Below are 16,126 nucleotides of genomic sequence, written 5' to 3'. Positions count from 1 at the left end.
GCTGACTAGAGTCTGTTGGTTGGGTACTGAAAGTCACATCACCAGTTTGACTTTCTGTTAGCCATTCAGTGATTGTTGGTTTCTGATTTCTAGGCACATGGGTACCTGAAGGGTAGAACTATGGGTGGAGGTGTCCCAAAAGTTGCATCTTTAAAATCCTCCTATTGGAATGTTTGCTTTCATGTCAGAACTAAACGTTGATGTATTTGCCCCAAAGCTTTGTGAGGAGCGGGCGTATAGGCCAACTTGAGTGCTTTGTTTGGTTTGGTGAAAATCTATTCAATAAAAAATGAATGTATCAACTATTTCAATTAAGACATCGTTAAGATTTCATTTATAAAATATTTAATCAGAATAAATGGTAGCAATAAAAAAAGCCAAATATACTGTTTTCATTTCAACTTAATCATGTCTTAATTAAAACTGTTGATACATCTGTATTGTTTAATTTTGAAGCAATTGGGGGGGAAAACAATCCAAATCATTGTTAGCATTTTGAGTTTGTATGTTTCAACAGTTAAATCCACGATGTGCATATTAAACTGCAAAGCTTACATTTGATTGGCAAATGAAAAGTAATTCAATTTGATTGGTCAGGCTTTGATCGTGGATCACCACCACAGATTGGGGGTATTTTTCGATTGGCTGATAAGCCCATGAACATTTTAAAACACTAGCCACATTTGATCAGCAGCACCAACAAATCTATCTCCACAGAAAGGAAGGTTGAATTGGCAATACCTCTGGGCAGCATACATTCCCAGTACTTAGTAGTTAAAAGTTCAGAAATATGTCCCCAAATTAGTGCTTGAAGGAACTTCAGATTAACAATAAAAAGTAGTGCACACTGATATTTTGCCTTGTTTGTAGAGTTTGCCAATGATTGTTTTTAATGTTTGCCTAAAAAGGAACTGTTTTGCAACTGTCCTTTCAAGAGTTGGGGGGCGCAGAATAAAATACTTTGACTAAGAATGTTAAACAAAAAAAGAAAGTATTGCATATTCACCCCTTCCTAAATTGTAGTCTACAAGTGCCAGAGTACAAAATAAGATCAGACTCCACAATCTGGTTTGGGTTTTGCAATTGTACTTTCACAACTCGAATAGACATGCATAAAACTCTGTGAAATGGCAACTTGTCGATCTGTGCCTCTGAGAGGCTGGAAGGATTAGCCCAGAGTCAGACACATGCGAGAGTAAGAACTAGGGGTTGGAGCAAGACCGTGAGCTAGGGTGCAAAAGAGGGAGGGTTCAAAGAGTCTGGGGGAGTGTGAGAGCTTGGGTGTGTATTAGGCTGTAAAGACAGGGGAAACTTGGGTGATAAAGGGGATGTGTGGGAGACCAAGGTTGAGTGAGAACAAGGGTTCTGCTGGTAGAGGGTGCATGAATGTGGATTGCTGAAAGGGTGAGATGAACTCATGTAGAGAGAGAGAGAGAGAGAGATATATATGAGAGATATATATGAGAGATATATATGAGAGCACAGGAGAGAGAGGTAGGCGGTGGAAGAGCTTCATAAATAGCGAGAGCATGGAGGAGAGAGAAAGGGAAGGCGTCCGTTAGAGGGAGCGAGAAAGGAGTAGTATGGTAGAGCGAATGAGAAAGAGGATGTGATACAGAGGGGGGGGCTTGGTAGAGGTTATTAATGGGAAGTGTGCACCTTGATGTGGTGCTCGTGGCAACTACACACAGTGGACTTCTGCAACCACATGTGGGGGTGGTATCAATGTCAAGACATCAGCATGAGCTCATTGAAGAGACTCTCGGAAAGGAAAGACAGGCTTGCTCAGATTACTGTGCTGCCCTAGAGATGAACTTTGCAGATATGTGACATGTTACTACGCTGATGATTGGCACACACATTTCAAAACAACCCATAATTGGTAGATGGTGGCACAGGGTATCTGAAAAGAACAAATGGTATTTAGGCCCTGCCAGCCATATTGTCTCAGTTTACAATACCCTTGCTTCTCTTATCCCTAGCAATTGTCTGCCTTATGGTGTTGCCACTACCAAATGTGCCAAAACCAAAAAGGGCCACGTAGCAGCTATCTTGGGCATGTTTTTGCTCCAAGGTGAGGGAGGATATGCCCCAGCGTGGTAGTTTATTCCTTTTTGCAAACACAATTGAGAGTTTCTTTGCTAGATACACATAGCCTGGACCAGTAAAGTGCACTGTAAACCGGAACAAGAGTTGGCAGAGCCAACTGTGTTGGCTTTTGTGTAGGCATGGGCAATGTATGCATTTGGCAGGCACTGCTAAAATGTTACCACCTGACACGAAAATGACAACAGCTGGGAATAGTGGAATTATCTGGGCATGTTATATCAGTGCCTGGCCAATGCACACGCCGAAACTGTTGGTCTTGTCAGTGCCTGTTTTTAATAGATCTTCAGTGCAAAGAACAGACCTAAATCAAGTGACTGAAGGTACACTTTAAGGCATTTCTTTTATTTTCATTACAGTGAAGTTATTCACTCCCCACAGACTGCTTTAAAATAATTCTGGCAGACTAAGTTTTGATATTACTGCTACAGGGACATTCTGGTTAAGCATATCCAGTGAAGACCACTTTTGTTGAAAGGACATTATGTATGCAACACAATCTAATCAAAGTGGCAAATGTATTTCCTTCAATTAATATTTTTATTTTAGTATTGGCCGTAGTCACTGATTTGTTAAAAACTTGCAAAAACCATTTAGTTTGCTTATGTTATTGATTTTAACTCGCGCTCGCTATTTATTGAACACTAAGTCCACTAAGTCTGAGTTATTTATAATTAGTTTATACTTTGAATTAGTTATTAAATTTAAGTCAAGAGCAAGTCAGACTTACTACTGGAAATTAATTTGGGAATACTCTTCCCCCCGCCCCCCATTCAAATTCAGGCATTGAACTTCAGCTGCTAAAACATGCAATGAGCATTTTGTTGAGCAAAGCATATCCTGTGATCCCTGATTTTTAAAGCTGCTCTGATTCACCTGTATTTATTGTGTACTGTTAAAACATGTACTAAAGCGTTTTTAAAAAAAACACCAGTCTTTTGTCTGTTTGGTGTCATGTTATGGTGTGCACGTTTTTCTTTCTGCAGATCTGGAAAAGTTACCAACCATTGAATTCAATTGGAAAACCACAGCTTCCATTGTATCCGATGGGCAAATGTATTGTTAGCAAAGAGGCAGCCTTTGCAGCTGAAAATACATTACTTGCTGCTTTTGGAAGCAGCGTTGCGAGGGTGACTGCAGGATGGATAAATGGGTGAGAATCGGAGGATGTTTTGGATGCGTTTATTGGTGAGAGAGAAGGTGGAAGAATAGGGAGTGAGCGGGTGAGTGCTTGATAGATCATTGAATTAATCGGTGAGGGTGTGTGCTGGAGTGGTGAGTGAGGTGTGTGTGTGTATCTGTGAAAAGAGAGTGCCTGTGAGTGTTGGTGACTGAGTGGGTGAGTGTTTGCTGGATGTATAGATGGATTGAGTAAGAGGCTATGCAGGGTATAAAATTCTAATTTGGTGCACACACTGCACAAGAGCAGTTTGTGCCACACTGCGAGGGCAGGTCCTGCCTCTGGATGCTATCATATGAGATTGGCAGTTTCTCTGCCTTAATAGGCGCATAGAATAGACTGAATAGACGTCAGCAAATGCATTAGCGGAGGAAAACCAGTGTTTCCTTCATCCTCCTTGTCCCCCGCCCCCTGCTCTTCTCCCATTGGGCCTCGTGCCCTGACCAATCTTGCCTGGGCCTCCCTGCCTGGGAGGTGTTACAATGGGCAAAGTGTACAAATAGAGGGCTAATCCCAGCTCCCTTTCGTCTGTGCGGGGCCACCTTGCTGAAACAATGGCAACCTGCACTGAAGAGTGTCCTAGTTCGTTAGGGGGCCACGTTGCGGCAAGGTCTGAGGCAAACTGGTAAAAATCTTTCACTGTATTCAGAAGCTGCTCTGTGGCAAGTGTGACTATTTGTAAATAACTCTGTTGTGGCTGTTGGAACGCATCGCTTGCTACTGCTATTGAGCAGTGATACTGGTGGCTACGTGAGCTTGCTGCCCTCTGGTTTGGCAGCTCTCTTGATGGCTGTAATGCTGGGATGGCTGGAGTTGTTGGCTGAATGGCTGTACTGGGTTGACTTGCGGGTGGTCTGCCCACATATTGGTTGTATGTTGTGGTGATCTGAAAGGCAAAGAAACAAACTGGCCAGCATTGGTTTCTGGAGGTATGGAGTGGTCCACAGTGGTTCTGTTGATACTCCTGCAGGATTTTAGGAAGGGGACAACTGGTGGCCCTCCCAACTGAGCTCTTCCCCCTATGGGGTCCATGAATGGCTCTAGTATCCACCCTGGTTGGCCTCCCACGCCAGACTGAGAGAGGTCTCCATCCATTCAGATTACTGACCTTGTCAAAGTACATGGTGACATTTTAAGAATACTATTCAAAGCGGTTACACAGTCGGACCACACAATGGCTACGGCCTATGAAGCTTTTTTTTAGTGACGGTAAGCAAAGATAAATTCTACCCTTTCTATGCATTTTCATATGCATGATGACTGGCACTTGTGACAGGGCCATGGACTTGGCCCTGTCAGGGAAGGCAATGGAGATCCCGGCCAACCTAGTGTAGGAGGCCTACCAGGATGTATGCAAGAGCCTGTCGTTCCCCAGAGGCGGGGGAGGGAGTTGGGAGGACACACCAGCCCCTGATCCCGCCTCCTGCCCCCCCCAATTGTTCTCTGATGATTGATCTTGGTACGGATGTCTGTCTCCCAATGCCTTGAACCCTCAGTGCTGTCCGGAGTTCTCTTTTTATTTCTGGACCGCAAGTACCAACATGTCATTCAGCATTGCCCTGAGAACTGCAGAAAGAGGACGCTGACATGTGCACCTGCAAAAAGCAGACACCGCTGCTTACCAACACTCCAGCAAAGCAGACCGACCAGCGAACACTGGCGGCGACAAACTGAGATTGATTCAAATGCTGTGTGCAGAAAGGGGGCCATGGAACCAATGGAGTGGTTGGCGAGGCTAGAAGAAGTTAATCGTTGGTATGAAATACCTGGAGGATAGAAAGAGAGTGAAAGGTGTTGTGTGAGGTTGGAAGGTGAGGAGGTGGACTTAAGGGACCAGGATAAGGACAGAAGGTGGAGGGAGTGCTAAAGAGTCAGTGGAGGGTTGGAGGTAGAAGGAAGTTGTTAGTGAAGGAGGGAGGGAATAAAATAGAAAGCTTAGTGTGAGAATACCAGAGGGATAAAAGAGGGAAATGGTGGTAGGAGAAGGGGGTGGGGGATGGAGAGGGGGTGCGTTGAAAGGAAAAGGAATGAAAAGACTGGAGCTAGTAGAACGGCACGAGAGAGGGAGGAAACGGTGAGAGAGAAGGGAGGAGAGCAGAGAGGAGTGAGCATGCAGGCAAGATCTGGAAAAAGCAGCTAAAGGGGGAGTGTTTAACATACCCGTGCCATTAAGGACCCTACTGAGACCATTTTTGGGATAATAAAAATAGATTACACTTAGGAATTCCCAGACGGGCAGTCAGATAAGGCCTTGGCCTTTAGGCCTCCCTGATGCAGAAGAGCTCATTTAGACAGGGGGTTACTGAGGTATAGAATCCACGCTATCCTTTGGTGCTAGGGAGGCCTGGGTTGGGGTGGCGGGAGGGTGTGGGCAAGCCAGAAAAGCCCCTTAGCGTAGTCCACCTACAGTCTTATGGAGTTGGAAAACCCCAGTTTAAAGTATTGATGTTAATAAAGATCCTTGAATCATCCATGAGATTATTAAGGCTGTGTGATGAATCTTGAGTTATTGCTCTGCTTTAGATGGGAGTGGGAAACCCCTTCCCATGAGGCCGCTACCCGTTAGTCACCCTTGGGGTGGTACTCAGCAGGAGGATCTCGTGGGGAGGGAGGGCCCCATTGAGAGTAGTGACGATTCTGGGAAAACGCAGTACCCCTTTGACCCTCCCACCTTCCCTCAAAAACCCTACAATTCCACACTATTAATGCCCCCATGTATTTTAGCAGTATATCCCAAGTAAGAACTACTGGGGCGAGGACGAGGCCAGGAGTAATGAAGATCACTGACAAAGAAAACACGCTCTAGTCATTTCAATGATCCTATTGGTCAGCTGTCATTCAGAAGCAGAGGGAGAAGAGCATAATGGCGTCTTTGGTTTCAGCTCGGCATGGGACGAGAGCTTGGTAAGCTACGCGCAGAGAAGCAGATGTCCAGGCGGGCGGCGCACTCACGAGAGGCCCGTGAAGCAGAAGGCAGACCGGAGAAGAGGAAAGATGCTAGCCAGCGACTGAGGGTGCTGGAGGGCAGAGAATCAACTGCAGAACTGCAGAGGAGACGGGCAGAAAAGCCGCCAGAGATCCTGGGAGACCTGCAAACAACCGGAGGGTGATGGCCAAGACCCTGCAGGTACTAGGGTGGCTAATCCCAGGGTTGCGGAGACCCAGGGGGTGCATGAGGCCCGAAGCGAAGCACAGAAGGAATCTTCACCAGGAGAGAGTAACTGGGTGAAGGGGGTCTGGGACCCATATTGGAAAAGCATATCCCAAACAGTAATAAAGAGGAATGCCAAGTTTGCATATACCAGTGGTACTCAGACTTTGGCAGGGGAGTAAACCGAGGCTGTGGGTTGAAGAGAAGTTGGACAAAGAGAACTGTGAGAGTAACCAAGTGAAGCGGGTCTGGGACCCATACTGGGCAGATGCACCCCAAACAGTAATGGAGACAAAGCTTGCATGTACACGTGACACTGAGACCTTGGGTGTGGGCCCGGGGGGGCAGATAGACCAGGCAGGATAGTGGTCGAAGAAGAGGCGTGGGTGTTAGTACTGAGGACAGGGTGTGGGATCCGTAGCAATTGAGGGAAGATCATCGTGTATTCTTCCTTGTTGCAGTACCTTGGAGCCGGGTCTGCTCAAAGGATCGGGTACCGTCAAGACTGCTTGGAAAAGGTGTCCAGGCTATTCTTCCTTGTTGCAGGGCCTGGGAGTCAGGTCTGCCAATTAAAGAGGAGGACCTTAAGACAGATCATTTTGGATAACGCTTGGAAAGACTATGAGGAAGGGAATCAACCCCTTGAGTCTTGTGGTACCTTTGGTTTGCTTTTCTACACTTTTTGGAACTTGTATTTGGAGCTACAAAGCTGGGCTGCAGGTTGACAGCCAAGAGACATCTCTTTTCACCTTATGTTAAGTTTATAGCTAGAGTGGGTGTGTTGGGTTGCTTGCGCCTAGCCCTTTGGTTTAAAGCAAGAGTTCCTACATCTGAGGTTTTGTAAAAAATAGTGTTTTATTGGTTCTGGACCAAAATGGATTAAAATAGTTTTGAAGGTTCCAACATAATCTGTTTGGAGGCACGTGCAATTGTTTTGCCCTCACCCAGGCTTTTTCAAGGCACAGTTACAGTGACAATGCGTGCAATACAATATTGTGCATGTTATTCATATGGTACACTCCTGTGCATATTTCACACATTATGTAAAATATGCACAGGAGTGTACTATATGAATAACATGCACAATATTGTATTGCACACATTGTCACTGTAACTGTACCTTGAAAAAGCCCAGGTAAGGGAAAAACAATTGCACGCCCCTCCAAATGGAGTAGGTTCGCACCTTCTAAAACGGGACCTTCAAAACAATTTAAATTAATTTTAGTTCAGAACCTCTGATGTAGGAACTCTTGCCTTAAACCAAAGGTCTAGGTGCAAGCGACCCAACACATCCACGCTAGCTACTGACTGACTGACTGACTGACTAGTGGATATCAGTCAGTGCTGGGCTCTGCTGCTAGGCCAGACCACTATATAAATGAGTCGAAAAGAAATACAGAATAGACGCTCATCTATTAAATAACTGGAGGTAGGCGTTCTGAATATTATCCACTATCAGCATATCACTTATGTTAAGTTTAGCTTGTGAGGCATAGATTAGGATTTGGACATGGGACGACAAACTTTGCTTTGGACATTCTGACAGACAGTTTTATTCGTTTTGTTGAGGCAGGGAAACCCCTCTTAGAGGTAGGTTTAGTTAGGAGTTCCTCTAACTCCCTCCCGGTTTTTGTTATTAATAAAAGTCTTTGCCCAACAACATGCCACCCTTGTGTCTGAGTCTTACTCCTACACCCTCACATATGCTGTAGGAAGTGGGATACTGCCCTGTTGACACAATCTTGGGGACCCTGAACCTAACCAGAACCTTTTCTAGCCCCATTATATCCAACTTTGAAAAAGGGTGGACTCAAGTCCTTTTTACTACTAGCGAATTGAGCATGCTAGAAAGTAAAGGAAGCTGGTCTAGACCCTCTTCAAGCAGCTGTGACCCTCAGGGCTATCGCCAATATAAAACCTTCAATCCATCCTGTACCCCGAAATGACCAATGGAGTTAGTTCTCTCCAGTAGTGGGTGGCATAGTAAGACCTCTGACCCCACTATCCAACATCCGGATTAGAAACCGATGATTACTCCTATGGAAGCAGTAATAGGTTGGGGACTCACTTTCACATCTTTAACCCCCAAATCCATTTATTTGATTAGGAAGAATGTGAAGGGAAATGGTTCCAAACTGCTGACTCCCTTTGACAGATCCCTGGGAGAGAGAAGGTAATACTCTTTAGACCTTCGAGTCCATGTCTCTACGTATCTAGTCACCTATTCAAACCTAAAGCAGAAGAAAGGCCTAAGAATACTACCCCGCTTGTCCTGTAATGAAAATCTCCAAGTCATTATTAGAATTTTTTTTTTAACAACCCTATTAAGATTCGGGGGGAGGTTTAGTCAGGTATTTGACTTATGAAGTCTCAATTGAAGGTACTCAAACGAGAGGGAACATCCGAGAGAACACCTCCCATGAGTTTAGGACCCAAGACAAATTCTACTGTCATTCAGAGTGGGAGGCTGAGCTGGATTCTAACTTTGAGTATTATCAGGCCAAGGACAAGTCCTTATGATAAAATGCCAACCTTCCCATTTCCCTAACATCTACAGAAAGTTTCTGACTCCTGAGTTTAGAGTATGAAGAGGTTGTGAACTCTCTCCCACCTTTAAAAAGCCTGAAACATCCCCGGCCATCAGCAGCAATGCCTCTGCGATGACACATGCTGGAGAAAGCTACATGGGATCAGATTGTCTCTTCCCAATGGTAACAGCTTTGTAGGGACCCGTGACGATCTCATGTAGGGACCCCGAACAAGTTGGAAAACCTATCCCCCTCGAGGTCCATGATCTACTGACACACGGGGCCCTGCACAATGTCGTCTCAATTCCATTGGGTAAGGAGGACATTTTTCAGCAGCCTGGTGCTCATAACCCATCGAGTCAGGACAGTCTGTCATACCTTCCCATCTATCCAAGAGATTAGGACTGTAACAGAAGTAGCACCCCAGCCAAACTCTGTTCCCAACCTAGGTGAAACGGTTTCCCCGCTTTAGGGAGATAATTTGAGATCTAGCTCTTCCAATAGACCCACTGGAAGATGGGGAGAGGTACTGCAATCAAGAAACTGGTACAAACGGTCTTCTAGTATAGAGGGCGATGATGAGTATTATAGGGAGAAAGGGGAAACTTTGAAACCACACAGGGGAATGGAACACGTACGGCAACCCCTGAATAAAACCGTTTTGTCCAATACCCTCACTATAGAAAATCGGGGGGGATCATATAGTCTCTTGCCCCATTATCAAAAACCCTTGACCAGATTTGTTTCTCTTGCGGAGAGTATAGGCACCCAGCGAGACATACCTTGAATATCTTGCCTCCTAGTTTATCATCAGACCGAGAAAGAAGACCCTATGGGTGATGTAAGTCCCAATAAAATCAGGGAAGCCCAAGAAAATAGTCCTGACATATTTTTCACCACCATTCTTTGTACAGTGTCCTCCACCCTAAACCCAGACTTTGAAGTCAGAGACCGTTCTGTTGAAAAAGAAAAAAAGATGCCAGAAAAGGGAAAAACACATGTCTATTACGAGCCAGAGTAACTTCGAATGGATTGTCACGCACGTATTCCTCATCTTTTATATATTGGCAAATCTGCTTGCAGCTTCAGAAACTTTTTTTCATAGTATCGGATGCGTCGTCTAGTAGTGTCCCTTGATGGCCTCCGTCCTGTCCTCAGTCGTGACGTTGGCATTGGTGCAAGTAGCTCATGCTGCGCCCATTGCCTCGGTTCCTTTTTTCCACATGCTCAGTACACTTGGGACGGCTCATTGAATCAGCAATTTTTCTCACTGCATATTGTGTTTCGAATTTTTCCATGATGTCTACACCAAAGACCGGTTTTAAAGTGTGCTCCGTTTGTGGCGCTAAAATGTCCATTACGGACCAAAACGGATCTGCCTTTTGTGCTTGGGTGTGGACCATAAAGTCGACGACTGCGCTTCCTGTCAGTCAATGACAGTGAAGGCCTTGAGGTAATGGAAGGGAAAGCTAGCCGCAGATAGGCCCATTTCTAAATCCCTTCTAAAAGGAGGTCGTCTGATGAATCCAGGTAAGTTTCCCCTGTGAAGAAGCGCTCTAAACACTTGAAGCGCTTGAGATCCTTGTCTCTCCATTCGTCCTCTTCACACAAAAATATGAAGAAAGAACACCATTGTTCGCAGTCTTCTTAGGCCTACTCCTCACCTGACCAACAAGTTAACTTTCCCAGAAAGTGGGCGTCTGCAGCAGACTGGGATACATTTTGTCTCCACATGCTGGATGTGTTCCAGAAGGCGACTCTAATCGCACCTTCCTAAGAGCCCAAGAATGCTTCAGACCCCACCGCGTCTGGTGAGACTGGCAGGGGGTCTTCTGAGACCACTACTCGCGTGCCGAAGAGCCCGAGCATTGTCTCCTCAACATTAGTTGAAGGATTCTTTGTCTCTACACAAGTCGAAGCCAAAGTCATCCTCCTCGACTCATGTAAAGCAGCGGGCACTTGATCCATCTAAGCCAGTGTTGCCGTTGAAGCCATTGAAGCTATCGATGCCCTCTGCACCCTTGATACCCTCGGAGTTCTCAAAGCCTTCGATCGATTTATCAAAGAATTTTAAGCCCTTACCCAAGGCTGACTTTTTTTGGAACCATGGTGTTGATTTTTGAGGAAGAAGAGGAGGAGGAAGACCGATGTGCATTTTGTTTTTGAGTTTGGTACTCCTAATGTGCAAGATGAGTTGATCTCAGGAGTCCAGGATGCAGAATCTTGTGGACACATTGAGGGATGCTTGTGGCTTGGACACCTCACTAGAAACTGATTTTGCCACTCCAGATTCTTCTGGTCATTCAGACCCTTGATATATATCTGTAAAGGGTGAAGTCACAGAGTACCTAGGTTGAGGAAAACCTGTGGCACTCGTAGAGAAAGATGATCTCACGGACATCTTGGACAAGGGAGCCTTTGTTTTTTTTTAACCAACTTTATTTTCATTTTTAACTTAAGACAATGGTTGAGCTTTCGTTACAACATGTGTTAAGAACATTGTTATCAACATGTACCTTTTATTCAACACCCTTGAACTTTCTTGTAGGGTCTAGTATTGTCTTCATACTTTGCCCCCTCCTTTCCTTTTATTAATTGAACCAATCAAAACCGTGGTTGTAACCAGAACAATTCCAAGACGCAACCCCTCGCCATATCTTCTGCTGCCTTTATCTGATATGGATGTTTCTAAGAGCCCGGGGTTTAAAGTATTGATGCTCCCACTCCCCCACATAGTCGTGGAGTAGGTCCTATATGGCCAAGAATTTCAGATATGACCCTGATTTTGTGGCGCAGATGTTTTCCATTGCCATAACTCCCCACACTTTCACCCACCACCATGGAGTTGTAGGGCCCTCCACTGTCTTCCATCGTTGGGCCACTGTCATCCTTGCTGCAGCCAGAAGGTGGGTTAGGAGGGCCGCTCTGTTTCCTGAGGCTGCATAGTTCCCTTCTGCCACTGCCCCCAGCAGAATGACTTTCGGGGACCATGGTAGGTCTGCGCCTGTTATGTCCCTGATCAGGCTCAGTATTTCTTTCCAGAATATTTTTATCCTTGGGCACCACCACATATGGAACATGTCTTCTCTTTCTCCACACTGACGCCAGCATTCTGGGGGGTTCGTGGGGATCATTCTGTGTATTCTACTTGGGGGTAAGTACCAGCGGTAACATAGTTTGTATGCTGATTCTTTAATTGCAGTGGATTTGGATAATTTGTGCGACCTCCTCCAGATTTGACTCCATTCTTCTTGCGTAATCTCCTCTCCTATGTCCCCGCTCCCAATCTTTCATGTACTGGAGGGAGTTGTCTGTTTGCGCCTTTTCCAGTAGCTTGTATAGTCTAGTGATCCCTTTTTCATGTGTCCCCTCCCGTATTGTCAGTTCTAGGCCTCCCGGGGGTCGTAACCCTGCTCTTTTTACCTCTGGGTGTGAGATCCAGTGACGCAATTGAATATATTTGAATCTGTGGTTTTCGACGAGGCCGAATCTGTTTACATCCTTCGAAGGTGAGTGGGGCGTCGTCCTGATACATGTCTTGTAGGGACAATGTGTCTGCTCCGTTCCAGCCTTCCCAGAATCTTTTGTGAAGGCCAGGTGAGAAATCTGGATTATGCGTGATAGGGGATAGTGGGCCCAGACCTAGTTTGACGCCCCTGCTATGGATAGCCTTATCCCAGCTGTGTAGGGTCGTTTTAGTGGCTGCTAATAGGATACCTCCTGTGTCGCTTGCTTTTGTTTTTAGGAATGGTAGCTTACTCAAAGGGATATCTGTTGCAGTCTGTTCTATTTTCCCCCAACCTGGAAGAGGGTCTTTAACCGCCCATTTCAATGCTGGTGCTAATTGGGCTGCTAACACGTATCTCCCCATATCCAGGACTCCTAGCCCCCCCAAGTAGTGTGGGCCGCATCAGGATCCTTTTTTGGATCCTCGGCTTCTTATTTCCCCAGATGAATTTAAACACCGCCTTTTGGAGTTCTAGGATCTGTTTTGGGGGGATGTCCACTGGGGTTGAGCTTACTACATACAGTACCTTGGGTAGCAAGGTCATTTTTATCGCGGCTATTCTAGCAAACCAGGACAATTCCTGGGCATCCCATCTCTGCAGGTCTTCCTGCAGGCGCTTCCATAGAGGTGTAATGTTTGCCTTGAGCAGATTCTTGACGGTTCTAGTGATATGGATTCCTAGGTATTCGAGGGACTGTTTTTCCCATTTCAGGGGATAATGTTCCTTCAGGAGAGCTATGTCCTCACTACCTTCGGTTATATTCAACGTTTTGGATTTTGAATAGTTTATTGTGAACCCTGATGTCTTTTCGAACTTCTGCAGTTCTCTGATTATTCTGGGTAATGTGTGTCTTGAGTCTGCCATATAAAGCATATCATCTGCGTAGAGGGCTATCTTGTTTTGAATCTCCCCTGTGCGCACCCCTCTAATTCCCGGGTCTTCCCTAATTCTGCAGGCAAATGGTTCCATTGCCATGGCAAATCTGAGCGGGGATAGAGGGCACCCCTGCTGAGTACCCCTCCGGATATTGATTCTTTCGGAGGTGTAGCCATTTACCATTAGTTGCGTAGATGGATGCTGGTAATTTGCCAGAACCATCTTGGTGAATATCGGTCCACAGCCAAAACCCTCCAATATCAGTTTTAGGTACCTCCAGTCTATGCTGTCGAATGCTCGTGTGGCATCTAATGCGGCAATCGAGAATTTTTGGCCCTGCCTGTCCCCCCAGTCTATTATGTTAATTACGCGCCGGACATTATCCTGAATATGTCTCCCCCTTATTAAACCTGCCTGGTCTGCGTGTATTATCTCGGGCAGTACTGCTGCCAATCGATTCGCCAGTATTTTCGCATACAGTTTTGCATCTGTGTTGAGGAGAGCTATGGGGCGGTAACTGGTGCATTCTACTGGGTCTTTCCCAGGTTTTAGGGGTAATATCGTGGTCGAGTGTCCCATATCCTTTGAAACTGCTCCCCTATCCCTGATTAGATTGAAGAGGGGAGTGAGGGGGGGTTGCCAATTGTGTCTGGAATATTTTGTAAAACCCATTCCCTAGTCCGTCGGGGCCTGGTGCCTTTCCCCTGGGTAGTGCTGCCATCGCATCACACACTTCCTGTATTGTGATGGGGTCCCCCAATTTTTCTTTTTGTTCCGATATCTGTGCCAATTTTACGGCTGACCAATATGACTCTTGTTCTGCTGCATTCAGGTTCTCGCTAATCAGCAATTTTTTATGAAAATGGACCATCGTTTCTAGTTTATCCTCTTCTCCCGTCTGCAGTTCCCCTCTATTTCTTAGCCGGGTGATATAATTACGCGCCTTCTGTTTGCGTAGTTTGGCTGCCAAGAATTTGCTCGCTTTCCCCCCGTGTATGTAATATGATTGTTTCGTGTTTAGCAGTATTTGCGCTGTTCTATCTGCGGTATGGTTTTCTAGTTTGGCTCTGGCCTTTTTAAGGTCTCGCCAAGCTCTGGGCGTCTGCCGGGTCTTATGGAGCTTTTCAGCGTTTTTAACCTCTTCTTCCAATTTGCGCGTTATAAGGGCTCGCTCCCTATAGTATTGCCTTGCTTGTGCTATGAATTCCCCCCTAATTACCGCTTTCCCCGCATCCCACACCATCCTCCAGTCCACCTCTCTGTTGTCATTTTCAAGGAAATAGTTCCCTATGGCTTCTTCCATATGTGCCCTTAGTACAATATCCCTCAGGATTGTTTCATTTAGCCTCCATTGTGGTCGGGGTCTATGTATTGTCCCTTGCAGTTCTATGTAGGTCACGACTGGGGCGTGATCAGAGAGGTATTGGACTCCCAATTTCTATTTTTTTGACATAGGGGATCAATGTAGAGGACACCAGAATCATGTCTATTCTAGAGTGACCCCTGTGCACTGATGAGTAGTGTGTGTATTCTCGGGTGTCTGGGTGGAAAAATCGCCACGTTTCTATCACATCCAAATCTATGAAAGGCTTTCCAAGGATCTGTCTGTTTCGCTGATCTGCTGCGGTTGGGGGGAGTGTTTTATCTAATTGCGGGTCCATTACACAATTAAAATCCCCTCCTATTATCACTCGGCCTTCGCACCATCCTCCCAATTTCTGGAGTAATTTAGGGATGTACTGGTCCTGTTTTTCATTGGGGGCGTAGAGTGCTAGTATTGTATACAATTGACCATTAACAGAACCCTTTACCCCCAGGTATCTGCCTTCCTGATCCTTCAGTGTTTGTTGTTTGCGAAAGTCTAAGCCTCTGCTACATAAGATTGCCACCCCTTTTGTTTTTGTTTGGCTTGAGGCAAAAAACTGAGGAGGGTATGTTCTGCATCCTTTTTTCATCTTTCTGGAGCAGATGCGTCTCCTGTAGGATCGCTATCTTTGATTGCATGGCTTCCAATCTACCTAAAATTGAACGCCTTTTAGCGGGGGAGTTTAACCCCTGGGCATTAATCGAGACAATGTTCACTTCTTCCATTGCTCCCAAGGTGGAGATTGTCTGCCTGAGGGTTCCTATGTTCTCGTTCGCTATAGCTTACTCTGCCTGTTCTTGCTTCCGTTTCATACAATCGTGGAGCTGGCTCCTTTTTCTTCCCGGACTTTTGGTTCCCTGCTTTCCTGTCCTTCGTTCCAGTTCCCTCCCTTTCCCACCCCCTTCCCAATCCTGGGGATGCTTGAGGCCTGGGCTCCCAAGGGGCCCCCCGCTGGTCACCGCGGGCCTAGGGCCTCCGACCCTTCCCCAGTTCACAATAGTCAGGAATTGTATTACCTGACCCTGCTTCCAAGAGTTATGACCTCCTACCTCCATGCAGGCAGTTCCATTCAGCCGTGCTGTTTGCTCACATTTGGTTAGCACTTTACTCGTTATCCGCGTAATGGGCCAGGACTGGATCTGTTGGGCCTCTCCGTTCCCGGTCATGAGCCGGCTGTAAGCTTCCGGGTCTTCCTCTCCTCCCTCGTCTTTGCTTTCGCTCCGTTGACCATTCCCATGGTTTGCTTGACGGGCCGTTCATGTGTGGACGTGGGCGCACAGGCACCTCTGGTTGCTCATCCTCCAGGTGCAGCAACGCCAGGCCCTCTGCGCAATTACCGATTATCCTCTGTTTTCCTTCCCATGTAAACGACAGGCCAAACGGGTACGTCCATCTACATCGGATTTGCTG

General features: G+C 46.1%; 1 protein-coding gene across 1 annotated transcript in view; it reads left to right on the top strand.

The window, feature by feature from the left end:
* Positions 1 to 16,126, top strand: part of ATP6V1E1 (ATPase H+ transporting V1 subunit E1) — a 451,663-nt gene that overhangs the window by 152,992 nt on the left and 282,545 nt on the right. The window lies entirely within an intron of this gene.

The sequence above is a fragment of the Ambystoma mexicanum genome, chromosome 12 (assembly GCF_040938575.1).
Source record: "Ambystoma mexicanum isolate Mex_15411 chromosome 12, UKY_AmexF1_1, whole genome shotgun sequence".
Taxonomy (NCBI): Eukaryota; Metazoa; Chordata; class Amphibia; order Caudata; family Ambystomatidae; genus Ambystoma; species Ambystoma mexicanum.
Note: the sequence above shows the minus strand (reverse complement) of the source record. Positions and strands in the feature narration are given on the sequence as shown.